This window comes from Ursus arctos, unplaced genomic scaffold, assembly GCF_023065955.2.
Source record: "Ursus arctos isolate Adak ecotype North America unplaced genomic scaffold, UrsArc2.0 scaffold_13, whole genome shotgun sequence".
NCBI lineage: Eukaryota > Metazoa > Chordata > Mammalia > Carnivora > Ursidae > Ursus > Ursus arctos.
Window position 1 is genome coordinate 41,136,055 of NW_026622797.1, and position 12,297 is coordinate 41,148,351.

The following is a 12,297-nucleotide window of genomic DNA, read 5'->3' on the forward strand; positions in this document are numbered from 1 at the left end:
GGAATATCAGCTGTTCCATGAGGCTTCTGGAGCTGATGACTGGAACCTGAATATTTACTTCAATTGCACAGATTCCGACACAAGTCAAGAATGATGCGGGATGCCATTCTCCTACTGTATTAAATATTCTGCAGAAAACTTGGTGTGGCTATGATGTCAGGCAAAAACCAGAAGTTGACCAGCAGATGGTAATCTGCACAAAAGGCTGTGTGCCCCGGTTTGAGAAGCAGTTGCAGGACAATTTAACCCTCGTGGTTGGTATTTTCATAGGCATTGCATTGCTACAGATTTGGGGGATATGTTTGGCACAGAATTTGGTTCATGATATTGAGGCTGTCAGGGCTAGCTGGCAGAGCCCCTGCAGTGCTGCTATAAGACACTGGACAGACCCAGCCTTCCTGACTTTCCAGGGTACCTAACCGACCCTAATCACAGAGGCATCCTGCAACCCCACCCGATGGAGTTTCCAAGAACTTGGTTTGGGGGGTACAACTCAGAAACTGCTCACTGACAGAATTAAAAAGATAACCAGCATGAAAAAAAACTAAACAAAAACAAAAACACAACCACAGAACCCATTTGGTTCTGTGAAGAGATAGAAAAATCAGTTAAACATGATATCACACAGAAACTCTATAATTACAGGAAGCAGTCTGTCCCAAGGCAGCAGGGTCAGGGGACAGGGAGATAAGAAACTCTGCATTAAGAATGACCTGTAGCTGTCTACTTTTATTGGCTGCATTAACATTTAAGTTTAATGAATCCAGACATAACATCCTGCTAGCCCAGAATATGGCCCTGGCTTCTCTCTTACAGGGAACTCACCAAATTAAAAAGTTTAAAAAAAACTTTCAAAAATAAGATCCTACCCAAGCTATGAGCAGTATTTGATACATCTGTACGCATTGACCTAGAAGAGAACTTCTTCCTTGAAACACTATCTTCACTTGACTTACTGGATAATATCTTCTAGTGTCTTCCTTAATCACTCACTGGTTGCTCTTTCTTAGTTTTCTTGGTTGTAGTGTTCAAGAGTTGAATCCGTAGACATCTTTTCAACTCCAGTGACACTCTCTAGATTCTATTTGCACTCTTAAAAGGCTTTAAATACTATATATATGCTGATGAATTCCAAATTTACACTTTCATCTCACACTTTTCACCACAGTTCATATTTAACATGTTTATCAAGTTAAAACTTCATATGTAACATGTCCAGAAGCAAATTATTTTTTTCTCTTGAAACAACTTCTTCCCTCAGTCTCTTTCATCTAAATACGTGGAAACACCAAACTTCCATTGACTCAGCACAAAAACTTAAGCATCACTTTGACCTATATCTTGCCTCCACACTCCACATACAATCCATAAGGCAAATCCTAACAATTCCATTTTTCAAATATATCAAAAATGTAACATTTTCATGCCATTTTAACCACTTCCACTGAGGTCTAAGCCACCATTATGTTTCACTGGATCATTACCATAGATAGCTCTCCTTCTCTTTTCCCTGTTCTTCATTCTCAAAATAGAGCCAGAGTCATGAGTAGAACTCTCCTACTCAAAGTTCTCTGATAGCATGTGAAAAACCAGTCTTTTCTTTCAGTGGTCTAGTAGACTTTATGTAACCTAGGACCCTGCTAATTCTCTGATCTCATTCCCCACCTCTCTTCCTTTTGCTCATTTTACTCCAACTACATTAGATTCCTTGCAGTTCCTTGATTCCATTGATTGCTACTGTAAGTTCCCTCTGCAGGGAATGGTTTAATCTCAGATATCGACTGAGGTTCTCCTCTTTGCTTCCTTTAGATCTTTCCTCAAATATCACCATATCACAGAGACTTCTGCAGACTACCTTAGAATAGTATTTTCCACATTCATTTTTTGCACACTCATCCTGCATAATATCCTCTAACACTTTTCATCACGCATCATATTATGTATCTATTTTTTTCTCCCCTGCAACCCCACTCCTGCTAAAATGTAAGGTTCCTGAAAGCAGGAAAAGTAGGTTCATTCTCTGTCATATTCCATGTGCCTGGAACAGTATGTCACATTTACTAGATTCTCAAAAAAAATGCTCAGTACCAGATGCAAGAAAATACAATAAAATTATTTCAAATGAATGTGTCAAAAATAAAGAATTATATATAAGGCCAAGATTAAGTGAGGCATAACTGGAAGTTAGTTTTATGGATAAGTTAACGTACCAGGCACCTGACTGAGCTGACTCTGAAGGGGAAGACACAATATAAGCATAGTCCAAGTTAGCATCCAGTAGGCAGTGTCAATGAATTAACATACATGCAGTTCTAGAGACATTGTCCTATATCTTATACAATAATATGAATCATTAGGTAGCAGCTCATCATTCTGCAGTTACAAAAATATTCATTTAAATCTCGGAGCTATGGAAGGTTAGAATAAGAAAGTGGCTTATATTTTAAATTCTCTCAACTAAAATAAACTGATGAATTCCAAACATGGGAAAAATTCCATATACTCTGATTTGTAGTGGTTGAGAAGTAAAAAGGGCCATTTATATGCATAGCAATATTTTAGTGGCAATACTTTAGTAGCAATATTTAAGTAATTGATCTAAATTTACATGGATATTTGTTCATTCAATTGATTGATTAAATAGCTAACTAAAGAATTATTACCTGAAGTTTAACTATGTGTCCTGCACCCAAAAATGGAAAGGCATAAAAACAACCAACCAATGGGGCATGTGGCTGGCTCAGTCGGTAGAGCATGCAGCTCTTGATCTCAGGGTCATGAGTTTGAGCCCCACATTGGGTTTAGAGTTTACTTAAACAGTAGTTAGCCAGTGTTACAAAGAAGCAAATGCCATACAATAAAGCAAAGATTGTTTTCAACAAATGGTGACGAAACAACTGGATATCCATCTGCAAAAAACAAAAACAAAAACTCTAGACACATACCTTAAACCCTTCACAAAAATTAATTAGAAATGGAACTCCGACCAAAATGTAAAATGCAAAACTATAAAACTCCTAGAAGATAACTTAGAAGAAACTAGATAACCTTAGGTTTGGTGATGGCTTTTTAATATGACACCAACAATATGATCTATGAAAGAAAGAACTGATAAACTGGACTTCACTAAAATTAAAAACTTGTGCCCGGTGAAAATCACTGTCAGGAGGATGAAAAGACAAGCTACAAACTGGGAAAAAATATTTGCAAAAGATACATCTGATAAAGGTCTGTTATCCAAAATACACAAAATACACAAGGTCTGTTATCCAAAAGACTCTTAAACCTCAATAATAAGAAAACAAACAACCCAAATAAAAAATGGGCCAGAGACTTCAACAGATATCTCACAAAGAAGATATATAGATGGCAAATAAGCATATGAAAAGGTGTTCCTCATCATATGTCATCAGGGAAATGCAACTTAAAACAAGATACCACTACACACCTATAAGAATGGCCAAAATCTAGAACACTGACACTACTAAATGTTGGCTAGGGTTGGAGCAACAGAAATTCTCATTCATTGCTGTTGGGAATGCACAACGGTATAGCCACTTCGGAAGACAGTTTGGCCATTTCAACAAAAGTATGCATTCTCTTATCATACAATCCAGTAATGGTGTTCCTTTGTATTTACCTGAAGGAATTGAAAACTTCAATGGTATAGCCATTCAGAAGACAGTTTGCCTGTTTCAGACAATTAAACATTCTCTTATCATACAATCCAGTAGTGGTGTTCCCTGGTATTTACCTGAAGGAACTGAAAACTTATGCTTACACAAAAAGTTGCACACATATGTTTAAAGAAGCTTTATTCATAATTACAAAAACTTAGAATCAACCAGGTCCTTCAGTATATGAATGGATAAACAAATATTCAGACAATGGAATACTACTCAGCACTAAAAAGAAATGAGCTATCAAGCTATGAAAAGACATTAAGGAAACTTAAATGTACATTACTAAATGAAAAAGACAATCTGAGACGATTACATACTATATGATTCTAACTGTATGACATTCGGGAAAAGGCAAAACTACGGAGATACTAAAAAGATCAGAGGTTTCCAGTGGTTAGGAAGGAGGAATGGATGAATAGCTAGGTGGAGGAGAGGATTTTAGTTTCAAAATATAGTGAAATTATTCTGTATGATATATAAAGGTGGATACAGTCATTATATATTTGTCCAAACTCATAAAATTTACACCACCAGGACAGAGTCCTGATGTAAACTATGGTTTTGGGTGAGAAGAAGGAGAAGGAGGGAAAGAAGAAGAAGGGGGGGAGGAGGACAGGGGTGGGATAGGGAGGCAAGAGAAGGGGGAGGGGGAGGGGAGGAGAAGAAGGGAAAGAAGAGGAAGAAGGGGAAGAGGAGGAGGAAAAGAAAGGCATGGGTGAAGCTCTGTGCTATTGTCTGGGCTATATGAAGAAGAAACTTGAATGTAATAACATTTTAATTCAGTCCTGAATGTTATGGTGATTTATTTAGATTGACTGAAGTATTGCACAAAACATAGGTTCATTTAACACTACAAACGAAATGCCTCGAATGCTTTTAGGTCCAACTTCATAGCGATTCACTCTTTACAACAAATGTTCTGGTGGGGAAATTGCACATAGTCTATGGAAATGAATAAACCTGTATAATTGAGATGAAGGAGTAAATGGATGTGAAGAGGAAGACTCTTATCCAATGAATGAGAGAGCACATGAAATAGAATTAGGTTGTACAGTAGGTATCATTCTCATGGTGAAAATACATGAAGCATGAAGCTGTGATTAACACACAAGAAATGAAAAAAACTTTGAGTAATAAAATAGGAGGAAGCATGTTCTAACCTCCTAAAGAAGATACATCTAACTTAGTTGAGGTGTCAGTGAAGTATTAAAACAAGTATTAAGAGGTAAGTGTTAGCCATATGAAAAGGGTGAATCAGACAGAGAAAGTATAATATTCAAAGCATGGACATCAAGAGAAAACACAAGGGCTCTGAGGAACAGCAAGGGATTTGACAGTTACCACCAAGAAGAGTTTTTACACTATGCCAATAAGTTTATCTTGAAGGTACGAGCAAAATTTATTGCACTGTAATGATTAAAGTCATAGGGAGAAAAATTAAAATTATGAATAATTTTGTCATAATAAAAACTCTCTTTAGAATGATATTATATACCTCAAACAGATTAGGAGAATGGAAATACAAGTATTAAAGGTATTTATGTTTTACACACACTCACAAACACACCACCCACCAGATAACCATCTCTAAGTTTACTTGTTGTTAAAAATACCAAAGGAAAGCTCCTACACATTATGTTATATATATTGCTATATATGGATTAACATTTACATACCAAGGTGAGGTGGGAAATTTTGTTTGAGATTAGAAAATGATAACCACATTTGTGGCTCAGTAATTAAAAACAGCAGTGAATGATACTAACCATGCATATATGGGAACTTGTTTTTAATTGAGAAGTCATGATAACAGGGGTAGGCTCACCATCTAAACATGTTTCCTTTCTCCTTGTTACTTTAATAAGACATTTAGCTTATTAGCATGAACTCAGTTGTTTCAAGGCCTCAGTCATTGACAGAAATAAATGATCGTCCCCCTGGTAGTAGGAATAATACAGGAATCATTTAATGAGCTTGGAGTAGAAATTTGAAATGTTTTATTTTTCCAAAGTTAAATTTACCTAATTGTAATTGGTAATTACCCTTGAAGCTTATAATATAAATATATTATGCAACAATCTGACTTATACAAGTAATCTTGAAATCTGTCCCCAATATTGACCATACTGTCTTCTAAAGAATCTCCAGCTAGGAACATATACTACCTGAAATAATTTTTGAGTGAACCTATTTTTCTAAAGAAGCACCTATTTTGGTAAATCACTTAGAGACAATAATACATAAAATGTAAAAATGTTTCAAGATAGTGGTGTAAAGTGATATAAAAACAGATTTTTAAAGTTATGACTTTTTTCCTTAAGGTATTGGAAGTCCTAATGGGACTGTCCCTAATTACATAAAATGCCACATATATGTCATTCCTTAATTTGAATCTCTATTAAATTTTACCTAAAAACAAGACATAACATAGGGTTTTTGGTCTTAAACAGATTTTTCTAATGTATTAGTAAATACAAGTAATTCTCAAACTGAGCTTGGAAGGAGATATTTGGTAAGAAAACCAAATTGACAAGTTTCATATTAATATGCCTGCACTGTGTTTACAAGTTTACTATTAAGACACTGAATTTTAGTCAGAATATGCTCATTAGCAATCTCCCGTGTCTTTTTTTACAAAATGACTCTATAACCACTTTCATTTACTCTTTAATTCAGAAAAGTAGACCAAACTATATAATTTAAGTGTTGAATAAATTTGTAACAGTGGAAATCATCCAATCCCAGATTATTATGGCAAAATGCATTCCCATGTAAAGCCCCTCAGGCCAAAAGTCAGTCATTAATATTTCAGAAATTCAAGAAGACAGCTGGAATAGCACAGGGACAAACCCACAGGAGCATAGTGCAACCCAGAGAGCAAGCTATCAAAGACAGACTACAATTACTGCAGATAAACTAAATGCAACCCGCTAAAGAACATCTTCTTATACTTCATTGATTACCAGCAGTATCGCTGCATTCATATTATTCCAGAAGGTTTCACAGAGATTGATGGTAATTCTGCCAAAACCAGATTAGTACTCTTAGGTGCAGAAATAAACATCTTCTTTAGACCCAGGGAAACTTCCTAGTAACAGCAACTAATTTAGAATATATGCCTACATTTCTTGAATGAAAGACAAAAGAGTACTAAAGATTAGGAAAAACAAAGGATGAAAAGTTATAAGAATAAGGAGGGTGTCTCTAACTATAGTTTCCATGTTTTAATGAAATATTCCATCTAAAAAACCTAGCATCAAGACAACATGCCCAAGTAAATGACAAGGGAATAATATCATGCCTACCTCTCTTTTGTACTGGTGAAAAGGGAGAATCTTCTTGGGATGGTTTTCTGCAATCAATTCATCTTTTCTTCCTTCATTATTTTAATTCATAACGATAAACCTATGGAGAAAACAGCAAACAAAAATGCCTTATCCAAGTGGCCAATTCAATAGAGAATGTCCAAGTACATTTATATCCTGGTGAGCCACACACAGTTTAGTTAAAAAGTTTCCATGATTGTTTTATTTTTATTGTGGAACTCACAGTAATTGAGATCATTTTTAAAAAATAATGATTAACCAATTATAAAGAAAATGAAAGGCATGCATTAAAATAAACAGAATTTTTTAAAACTCTCATTTAAAAACAGTAATTGTAAAGTATAAAACAGATTTAAAGTCCCTCTTTCCATAATGTTAGGAAAGTATATTCTATACTTAAATGTGTAATTCAATTACCTTCATAAAAGTTATTTTGCTATATGCTATGTCATACTAGAGAATGTACAAAAGGCAGCCAAATAGACAATCCCTTCTTATAGTGTATTTATTAACATAAACACATACATGAAAACCACGTGAAAATATATCAAAGATTTGTTTTAATGTTAGAGTGAGTGGTTTTGTGAAGTCAGAAAAGAAATGAGTGCATTGTGAGTTACAAGTTCAGGCAAGGTGAAAGGCAATAAAGTTATTTTCAAGATCCAAGGAAATCTGTAACACATGAAGATTACTTTTTCACAAGGTGAATAATTTTTGTTTGGTTTTTATAATTTCTCTAACACTTCAGAGGATGTGTGGGTCCATATTCCCTCATGGACATTCTGAATTAGACAAGTTACAATTTTGAGCCCTTTCATAGGAACACACATGCAGAGAAAATGCCTAAAGCCCTGTTTGAATATATTCATCTTATTTCAATCTGTAATGTCACCAAAAGTTAATTTGAAAAGTGACTTCATTTTAATTGCTTACGATATTAGGTCAACTAAATGTTTTGGAGAGGCTTTCTTAGAACACTTAATTTATGAAAAATCTCAATTTAAAAATCATGAAAGGGTAAAACTCAAACATCTCTATTGTTTTTCTCTGCTCTTTTTTTGTTATAATTATTATAGTTAAACTTATTTAAAAGTAGCACTGATTTATAAAAATGTCAAACAATATAGGTAGTTAGGTAAAACTTAAATGTCTTATTTTACCATTCTCCAACATATTCTCTTTTGTTTATCTGAGATAATGTTTGAACAACAAACCAGGCCTTTTTTCTATGCAGTTGCATACTTTTATATATACAGTCATCTGGATTTTTTAAAGATGAAATCATACTGTGGATAATTTTTGCAAATTTTTAAGAAATGCCCTCGTGGAACAAAAAATCATGAATATATTTCCACATTATAACAAATCTACCTTATTCTTTTTAAAGGGTACAGAGTATTCTGTTGTACAGATGTACCATCGTTTAAACAAACATTTCCTGGAAATGAACATGTATGTTGATTTTGAATATTCCTCTTAAAATGTTACCCTACAGAAGTAGCTGGGCATGTGTACAAGCATTTCTGTGGTTTGAATACTTTGAAAAGAACTTCTAAGGCAGGTTATGTGCATTTAAAATTTTGATAGTTGTTCATAAATAGACCTCAAAAAAGGATTTATCAGTTTATATCCCTACCAGAAATGTATGAAGATATTCATTTCCATTCATGTCCAATACTAGATAGCATCAATCCTTTCTTTTCTATATATGGAAGAAATGGTATTCATTGATGTGAAATAATTTGCCCTTCACTGATTTTCAGTGAATCTGAACATTTTTTCAGGTATTTATTGATTGTTTGTGTACCCTCTCACACACTTAGATTCTTATCAATTACCTATATTCTGTCTACTTTTCTCGTAAGTTGTTTGGGAAATTGATATCAGTTTCTAAAAGCTATGTATATATAATATATATGTATACATGTATTATAGATAATACTTTATTTGGTAACTATTTCACAGGTATTTATTCTCAACCTGTTTCTTATATTGCACCTTTTATATTTCAGTGTGCTGATTTGAAAGTCTGTATTGCCAAATCCACCAATCCTTTCCTTCACAGTACCAAAACTCAAGCAGAAAGCCTATTTTGTCTCCAATTATGGGACAACTTTTTTATATTCTAATCTATCACTTTTACATTTTTTCCACATTTAAGTTATTAGAAGATCTTCAATTTTTTGGTATAATATTAACTTAACATTATTTTTGACCCAAACAGATAGCTAACTTTTCCAAAAGCATTGATTTAATAGTTTAAAGTTTCTCTTCTCGGCACTTTTAAATATTTCAATTTTCTTTAGTCTGCTTTGAGCCAATCCTAATAATGTGCTTACATTTCCTCCTTAATTGCACTCACCCTTACTTGTGCCTTAATTTATTTCCCAATCTGCAAGAATCAAGAGTTTCTCTGCAATTAGGTAACACTTGTGTGAAGAAAAGACAGGCAGACACAGATACATAATCCATTGTTTTCAATTCAATCCTTGGGATAAAGTGTCAGGGAGTTTCCAAGGCCATAAAACTAGATGTGTGTTTACACTCAATTATATAAATGCAAGATATATAAAATAATATATATTCAGTCACTATTGCTCTACAGACCAACTCTGAAAATAGCTATTGATATTTTTCCAAAAGTCAAAATTAATATTTGTAACTACAGATCTTTAAACAACAAATTTTAGAAGGAAATGAGGAAAGCAAGCCAGCAATCAATTCAATATGCTTGTACATCCTACTGCTGTGCAGAGACATTCATCATTGTGCAATGAATAAACTCCTCATCCTGCTTCTACCAGGGTGCATTACTGGGCCCCAACAGTGAACATTAAAGGAAAGGCGAATTGCAGGCTAGAGAATTAACAAGAGGAAATGAGAGAGAAGAAAAACATTGTTCTAATCATTCTTTGGGTCCTTATAATTATGAAGTTAAATCATTCCTTGAGGGTTATTACGGTGATAGCTGTATAATGCAGAGGGGGCTGGTAGACTGGGATGAGATATGTTGTTTCCGAGCTTGTATAAAAAGTAAATTTAGAAAGAAGTAGCAAGAAAGTGATTTCTTTCACAGAGAAACATCATTTTGATTTTAGTCTAGTAATTCAACTGTTGTTTATTAAGAGAAAAGTGAGAACTAGAAGCTCACTTTTGATCAGATGGGATGTCGCTTTATTGAATAGTATTTAAAAGGGATAAGCTTTTGTCAGAAATATTTCTTTGCTGTACAAAGATTTTATCATAATGAAATTGTATACATATATGAAGAGAATGTAAAATTCAGAAATTTATTTTTCTAAATGAATAAAGGAAATTAAAATGGCAAAAAAGGCACTCAATAAATGTATAGGAATGAACATATTATTGTTTTGGTTATTATTAATGGAATTGGACCCCTGAAGATGTATGACCCAGATATTTATTATTTTCTTGTTATAATTATTAAAATGAAATGGCTTTGGCATCATTCTTTATATTTAGAGTGATTTAATCTCACTCAAATCCTACAATCACAGTTTCTAAGACTTAGTAACTACTTGAAAAAGAAACCAACTTGCCTTAAAAATAACTTTAAGATCTCATTCCAACTCTGTCATCACCCCATTCTTTAAACTCATTTGCAAATACAAATAAATATTTATCAACATCTGTATTTTAAAATAGTTTATAGAGGCAAAATTCACATAACACAAAATTAATCTACCATTTTAGAGTGAATAATTCAGTGGCATTTAGTCCATTCACAATGTTATACAATCACCACCTCTGTCTACTTTCAAAGCATTTCCATTATTGCAAAATACAGCCTCTCACCCACTGAGCAGTTTTGCCTCATCTCCACTTTCCCCTAGTCTCTGGCAACCACCAACCTATATTCTCTCTATGGATTCATCTATTCTGGATATTTCATATAAACAGAACCATATAATATGGGACCTTTTGTGTCTAGCTTCTTTCATTTTGGACCTTCATCTACATTGTAGCATGTATCAGTGCTTTGTTCACTCTTGTGTTGGAACAATTACTCCACTGTATGCACATAACACAATTTGTTTATCCTTTCATCTATTGATGGACAGTTGAACTGTTTCCAACTTTTAGCTCTTGTGAATAGTTCTGATATGAGCATGTGTGTACACGCACTAGTTTAGTGCCTGTTTTCAGGGCTTTTTGGAATATAATTTTTTTAGAAACCACAAAACTGTTTTACATAGATGCTAAACCATTCCCACCATATATGAGGGTTTCAATTCTTCCACATTCTCACAAACATGTTATGTTCCATGTTATTTTGTTGTTACTTTTGCAATTTTGGTGTTTTTTTAAGTACCGTAAATCATAATGAGTATGAAACGGACCTCATTGTAATTTTGATTTGCATTTCTCTAATAACTAATGATGTTGACCATATTTTCATGTGTTTATTGGCCATTGTGTATCTTTAAAGAAATGTCTATTCAACATTTATATTCTTAAGCCCCATGAAATGGAAGGTAAACACTTTAAATTTAGTTTCTGTACTATAATTCTTCTAACCACCTATTCTATTCTTTACATTCTTTCATTCCAGGAGCAAAAAGAAAAGAAAAAAAGAAAACAAAAAAGGAAAAAAGCTCTTGCTATTTTATTTTCCATGATCTTTTACTTCAAGTCAGAAGATGTAGGCAAAATGTTTCAGAAACACATAATTAGGAAAGCTAGATGTGCCTCACATATTGAGAAAGCACCAAACTCAGTCTTTGGAGGCTAATCAGGAAATTGTGTGCACTGTAAAAGTTTTTACTCTTTATGCCCATGTGGTGAAATGGAGTTGTAATTAAAGGAATTTAAGTCATAAGTGAATGGTAATAACAGTTGAGTGACAACGAATGTGGCATAAATTAGCAAATGGTCTTTTCTTTTCCTTGAATTTTAGTTTCCCTATGGCATGTCTCACTTCACAGTCAGAGCAGAACATTAGAAAAACAAATCTCTGCTGAAGTCTACTTCCACATATTCCTAGAAAGTCAATACTGTCTAGATACCTGGAGAAGTTCCTCTGCCATTAATGAAGTGAATATCTTAAACATACATTAAGTCACATCATGGACCCCAAATACCTATCAATCTATCAAGGACAAGCCCTTCCTTATGTTTCTTTTCCCCTCAAATTTTATTCCCATTACCTAGAAACATTCTGGCTCCCAGGTTCACTTAGTGACTCTTCAAAGAATATAATCACTATTTTTTAAAAAGATTTATTTATTTACTTGGGGGGCAGAGAGAGAATACTAAAGCCTGAAGTG